Here is a 7,300-nt window from a genome sequence, read left to right on the forward strand (position 1 = left end):
AAACTACAGTTAGAGATTCGGTAATAGCTAACGGTTATAACAATATAGTTAGTCATTAACCTTACGCTACTAATTTAGCTAATAGAATAGCATTGCTTAGAAATAGGGATTATTATTCTTAAAATAGCGAGACATTATGTCTATAAGACAATCAATATATACGTGTTATAAATACAGTTTTTAGACCTAATTATAACCCTAGCCGTATGTATCCTAATAGTCGTTAATTTATAGCCTAATTAAAAAGATTGCCTTAATTATATTAAATTAAGATTTTATAATAATATAATTAAAAAAAAACGGGTTAGCGCCGGGTTAGTTAGGCGCCTTATTTAGGTTAAGGATTTTCTATATTGTAATTATAGTAACCTAATATTTAAATTAATATATTTTCTTTTAATATTACCTATAAGCCTTTATAGCTTAACGGTAGAGCGGAATACTGTTAATATTATAATATATGTTTAATTTATATTAAGGGCTAAAAATCAATAAGTAATAGCTTTGTATATGTTTATAATAAAATTATAATTCATGCGAGCATAGGCTTAATAAATTTAACTATTCGATTTAAGAAAAATTTTAAAGAGAATATATAACGCATTTTACCTAATTGAAATACAAAACCTAAATTTAATACTACTACATTTCTTTTATCGCATCTATAATTCTATTCCCTATAATATGTTTTATTTTACCGTATATCTATATAACTATAGTACTAAAATTATTTATATGTAAACTTTCTACGAAGCGAGCTATATTATTACGAAGCTTTAGGAATAGTTATAACAAACTTCAACCGTTGCTAGAATGTTTAGTAATAACTAATTCATTTAATGTTATAGATACGATTCTAGATTAGTAAAGTACCTTTGTTTTAGATAATATTCTATACCTATTTTCAAGGTATCTAGCAAAGTTGATATTAGAACTAAAATATAAAGCTTGTATGCTTTAGGTTTCCATAGCAAGATTAGAATTACTATTACTATTTAGGGTATACTATAGATTTAATTGTAAACGTATATTTATATATAATGAAATAGACTCGATAAAAATAGGGGATAATAAACTGATTTAAGATTAATTGAATAACCTCTATAGCTACTGTTTTACTATTAATTATTAAAGATACTTTATATATAAAGTTACTACTTAAATAAGCGAATAGTATAGCAATTATAAAAGTAGTTAAACATGTACTTAATACAACTTTACTATTAATATAATAAGCTATAAGTAAAAAAAAGTAAAAGATAAAGCTATAGAGTGTAAACCTAACCGTATTTTCTTATTAATTGTATTAAAATTACCTAACTTTTTAATAAGGGGTTTATTAGTAGTACTTCTATATTCTATCAGTAGCTTAATAAATATAATGTTAAAATGCCTTAATTAGTTACTTTATTATTAAGAGGTAAATTATCGGGTTGTGCTGTTTTAAAGTTATATAATAACAACAAATATAATCTTAATAAAGAGATAAAACGCCTAGAAGAAGATTTTTAAAAATTTTATAGAAAATCAAGATTTTACTAATAAAATAAAAGAAAGGGAATTAGACGTTGCGGATTAAGGTAAAATTACTAAACTTACAAAATTTATTAAGACGGGCTAAAAAAAGATAATTTTGTCGCTAGGTTAGACTAATAAATAGATTAGGCTAGTTATAATAACAAAGATATTAAGAAAAAATATTTAGAAAAAGTAGTTAATAGTGCAAAAGAGGATTTAGAATCTTTAGAAACAATACATTTTAAATTAGGGGATAAGGAAGCTAGGAGATTAGCTAAAAATTTAATAAAAAATTTAGAAGCTTAATAGAACAAATCGTTAGAATTAATAGAAAAGTTAGATAAAACTTATACCTATATTGCTACTAAATAATACTTCTTCTGAATTCTTACCTTAAAACTTATTAGACGTATACCCTACTAATTTTAACTCCTTCGACCCTTTTAAATATTAGTCTTTTAACAATAAAAAAATATTTTTAGTTACCTTAATTTTTAATAAGAGTTATATAATTAAGACTTCTAAATTGTATAAGAAGTATAACTCTTTTTATATAATAGTATATATAGTTATTTTTTATCTTTAGCTTCTATATTTTCCTTAGTTCTGAATAAAAAAGTATATTTTTTTACATTATAAACTAGTATTAAGCGCTCGGGTTAATGCTAGGGTTAACAAGTTCAATAATATAACTTTAAATTTTGATTATACAGACTTGCCTTTGGAATAACAATAGTCTATTTAGGATGTTATTTCTAAGTATCCTTTCGTAATTATACCTTCTATAATAGGAATTACTATAGTTATAGTAGTATTTATTAGATTATTTAACGTTTCTGCAGAAGAATACAGGCAATATCATAATCCGATAATTAGAACTTTTAAGCTAGAATAGATAAATTGTAATAATATATCGGTTGAAAGGAGTTTCGAGAATCTTTATTAAATCTAAGAACTGTCTTTTTCTAATTTGAATTCAGAGGAATTATCTGATTTCTTTTTATAACTATATATTCCTACTAATAATAAAAATACTAAAAAAGGAAAAAAATTAATTTATTATAAACACTCTTTCTTATAGGTATATTTGGCTGTATATTAAATAGAAAAAATATTATTCTAATGCTTATTTTGATTAAAATCATGTTACTAGCAATTAAATTTTGAATACTACTTATATTATTCAATTTTAATAATATATTAAGTTAAATTTATTCTATATATATAATTGCAATTGCAGGTATAGAGTCTGCAATAGAATTAGGTATATTAGTTGCATTTTATAGGTTAAAGAGGAAGTGTAGCTATAGAATATAAATAATGTACTTAGTTTTAACATTATTGCCTTTATTAGGTTTAATTACTTCTAGTTTTTCTAGTAGAAAAGTAGGTATAAAAGGGTCTCATTTAATTATATATAGTTGTGTTATAGTTACAACTACACTTTTTATACTTAGTCTTTTAGAGGTAGGTATTTATAATCTATTAGTATATGTTAGTCTATTTAAATAAATAGACTTAGAATCTCTTTATATATTATAAGGCTTTAACTTTAATTCTTTAACAGTATTAATGTTAATACCTGTTCTTATTGTTTCTTCCCTAGTATATATATATATTCAATAGGATATATAAGTAATAACCCTTACAATCAAAGATTCTTTAGTTATTTAGGTTTATTTACTTTTATAATAATTATACTTGTTACCTTAAATAATTTTTTATTAATGTTTGTAGGATAAGAAGGAGTAGGTATATATTCTTATTTACTAGTAAGTTTTTAATATACTAGAATACCTGCAAATTAAAGCTCTTTATCCGTGTTCTTAACTAATAGAGTTAGAGATTGTTTTTTAATAATAGGTATATTTGCTGTTTTGTAATCTTTTAGTAATATAGACTACTCTATAGTATTTTCTTTAGCACCTTTAATATCAAATAGTAGAATAACTTTAATAGGTATATGTTTATTAATAGGTGCGATAGCTAAAAGTTAACAAATAGGTCTTTATATTTAATTACCTATAGCTATAGAAGGACCTATACCTGTTTCTGCTTTAATATATATAGCTACTATAGTTATAGCGGGAGTTTACTGATTAATGCGCTAATAAGTCTAGGGAAGCAGAAGGCTAAGCCCTAAAGGCGAGCGCGAAATAATAGTCTACGTAAGCTATTAATACCCTCTACGCAACTTATACTAAAAGGGCTTATTAATAAGCGTATAACGATCTACGCAAGCTATTAGTACCCTCTACGTAACTTATACTAAAAGGGCTTGTAAATAAGCGAGCTATATACTAGCTATAAGCGATTGTAACTATAAGCGGTATACCGCTTATATTCGCGCTCTATGCTTATAGCTCTCTCTTACTAAGCTTAATCCCTTTAAAGTATACTCTAATACTCTACTTCTACGAATCTTCTACTCGTCTAAGTCCTACTTATATCTACTTTATTACTATAATCCTCCTACTAACCTACTTCTTACTCGGTACCCTATATGTCCGCTATCTCTATGTCCTATAAAGGCATTGCTTCCTAAGTGCCTATTATATCCTGCTACTATTCCTAGTTGTCGTACGTAGCGGCCTATTACGTTATTATTACCTCGTATATTATTTCCTCTTAAGTATTACAATCCTCGAAACGAGTAAAGACGTTAATACTATAACGGAAGTATAAGCTAACGCTATCTACTAAAGCTAGTCTGTATTCGAATTTATAATTAAGCTAATACTACGGGTACTAGTCTAAGAAGCGACGGGCTAGTTAAGCAATATTAAGAACTTCGCCTAGCTATAGCAAAGCATACTATATATAGCGCGATATATAATCTTAAGGAGCAATAGGGTTTGTCTAGCTAGTCTGCTATCGCTATAGCTATCGTGCCCGCTATACTTACTAACGGTTCGCTATAACTCGCTAGAGGAAATCCGTATTTACTAGATTAGTTATAGGTAGCTATAAGGTAGGAGGGCTATATACTAGGTAGATAGTACCTATAGGCTACTATTAAGTAGATTAGTCTTCCTATCCTAGCTAATCTTGCTAGGTAGGCTCCTAAATAGTATACAGAGGTGCCTACTAAGGAAACTTCTCCTTAAACTTCTTAACTAAAGTCTAGACTAAGCGTATATAGACACTGCTATATCTTAGCGGCTAACGATAATTATAAGGTTTAGGCGCAGCCTATATAGAGTTAAGAGCAATCTAATTTAAGTTAAATAGTAGTTAGGGATCCTACTTAAGAATCTTCTTTATCTACTTAGCGCGGGAAATAGCTTAAAGATTCTTTCACAATTAAGCTCGCTTTTATTCTTATCGCTATTAAAGCTAAGCCTCTTACTAACGACGTAACTATTCTTGTCTGTCTTGCTAACGACGTAGCTGCTCTTATCGCTTCTTTTATATATCCTATCGATTATTTCGAGAAGGGGCCTACGGTACTAGATTAGGAGCTTCCGACGATAGTATATATCTAGCGGATAGTATACGCTAAGGTCGACGACGAATGTAATCGTTATATCGAGTAATAACTAACTACTAAACTTTGCTTTGCTTAAAGCGCTTATAAAAGTCGAATAGCCCTTTAAACATTAAGTTAGTAAGCTTGCGAGCCCTAGAAATAGCTATATATAATAGGCTAGGTATAAAGTCCTTCTTAGAGATATTAAGAACAACTTTGTCTAGTATTATACCCTAAGACCTATAGACTCTAATAGTATAGGCAATAGTTATCGGGAACTATATACGAATATAGCGTATATCCTATCGCTAGTTATATAGCTACTTATAGCGGACCGTTATAATAGGTACGACGTCGGGAGGTAGGCTATACTTATTATTTAGATCGTATTAATTATTAAGTGTCGGACTAGTATAATTGTCGAAATATACAAGTACGACTATTAGAATACGCGTAACGATGTCTATATGTTTATCGCCGTTATCCTCCTAGATAATATCGCAAATAGTACTAATACTACTATTAACTACGCCGCCCTTAATCTAGAGATTCTTAGTTACTATAACCCGAGCGCCGATATAGAGTAGTAGTTAGGGATAGAGATTACTACTAGTCTTATAAGAGGCCTACGCTATATATATAGTGCTAGAATACTTAGTAGCGGCGATGCAAATTAGAGTATTGTTATCTCGTATCGCGTCCTAATTATATATATTAACCCGCTTCTTATATAGATAGAGGCGTAGTATATTATTAAAAGAGTCCTGTTTAGCTTGTAGTAAGTTGCCTTTAAGTCGCTATACGAGTGTCTCCTAATAGTTAATACTTATACCTCTAGGCGCGTTACGAAGGCCTTTAAGGGCTTTACGGAACGCGTATACTATCGCGTCGGAGCCTTGCTATCGCTAAATAACGTTAAGCTAAATAGTGCGATTAAACATCTAATAGAGGGTATATCCGGCGATGTCCTCGGGTATACGGAGGTCTTCGTACTTCGAAAAGAGAGGCCTACTACTAATAGGCAATAAGTAGTTCAAGTTACTAGTAATAACGATACTACGGCCTCTAAATAGTAGCTTATTTCCGCTTACAAAGGAACTAACGACCTATCGAAGGCGCCAATTAATCTAGTAGAGCAAAGTTAAGTCTATTATAGACTTCTCGTCGATAATAATATATATAACCTTAAGAACTATAGATCTAAATTAATTAAGCGCTTGTCTATCGAGAGGAATATACTCCTTTATCGTTAATAGTAACTAGAAGAAGGAGTATAGTATACGACCCTTTACGCTATTAGTAGTAGCACTAGTTAGTGCTAATCGAATAATCGGATCTAGTAGTATCTAGGCTTAATCTCTAAACTACTATCGCTCGATACGATTAAACTAGTCTATAAGTCGCTCTATCTTAAATAAGAGTATATTAATAACAAAGGACTTGCTAATACTAGCCTTCCCGTCTATATTAAGTAGGAATAGTAGCGGCCCTGTTAGATTTGTAAGGGTATTGTTCTAGTAATCGACGACTATATCGAAGAATAGGTTCTAAGTAGGAGCTAATCTATTTATACGTTAAGCGAGGTCCGTAGGGATACTAATACGCTAAGCCCGCTTAGTACCGCGGAGATTCTTCTAAAAGTCCTTAATATCTAAGTATCGAATATTATACTAACTAATATAAGAGGTCTAATTATACTTACGGCCGATCTATTAATTGCCTAAGTCGTTAAGGTCTTTAATTTGCTCTCCTAGGCGGCGTAGAGAGAGGGTAGCGGCAAGTAAGGCCTTATCGGCTCGCTCTAGTTCTGTATCGTAATACTCCTCTTCGAATAGGTCTAGAGTTAGGTCTAGTAGGCTAGCTCCTATATATTTATCTAGATAATTGTAATTACTACAGTACTACTCGTAGGTACTAGACTAAGTTATATAAGCAGTAGGAGGATTGTTAGTATCTCTAGTATTATCTATAAAGATATAGCCGTTATTAATAGATAGATACGTACTATTAAAAGAATAATACAAAGCAATCTTAGTCCGGCACTAGTCCTAGTAAGTTCTATCTTTACTATCGGGGACGGCACTATACTTTAGGTACTAATTAATAACTCGTACGTTAGCTCGCGGGCGCTTCTTATACGTACGGAAGTCCTATTTAGTTAGGAATTCGAACAATATTAGGTTAGGTCGATTAAGAAGGTTAGACTTAGCAAATTTGCCCTTCTTAATGCCGTAATACTTAAGCAATAGTAACTTGCCTTATATAACTAAGTCTCCTATATCCTTATCGTATCGCTTAGGCCGAGACTAATCT

The 7,300-nt window shown here is 30.0% G+C and overlaps 1 pseudogene across 1 annotated transcript; it reads left to right on the plus strand.

The window, feature by feature from the left end:
* Positions 1–412: 412 nt before the first annotated feature.
* MYCFIDRAFT_t80 lies at positions 413–483 on the plus strand (annotated as a pseudogene). The gene has a single exon. The product of its transcript is annotated as a tRNA-OTHER (tRNA).
* Positions 484–7,300: the final 6,817 nt, after the last annotated feature.

Source organism: Pseudocercospora fijiensis (genome assembly GCF_000340215.1).
Source record: "Pseudocercospora fijiensis CIRAD86 unplaced genomic scaffold MYCFIscaffold_18, whole genome shotgun sequence".
Taxonomy (NCBI): Eukaryota; Fungi; Ascomycota; class Dothideomycetes; order Mycosphaerellales; family Mycosphaerellaceae; genus Pseudocercospora; species Pseudocercospora fijiensis.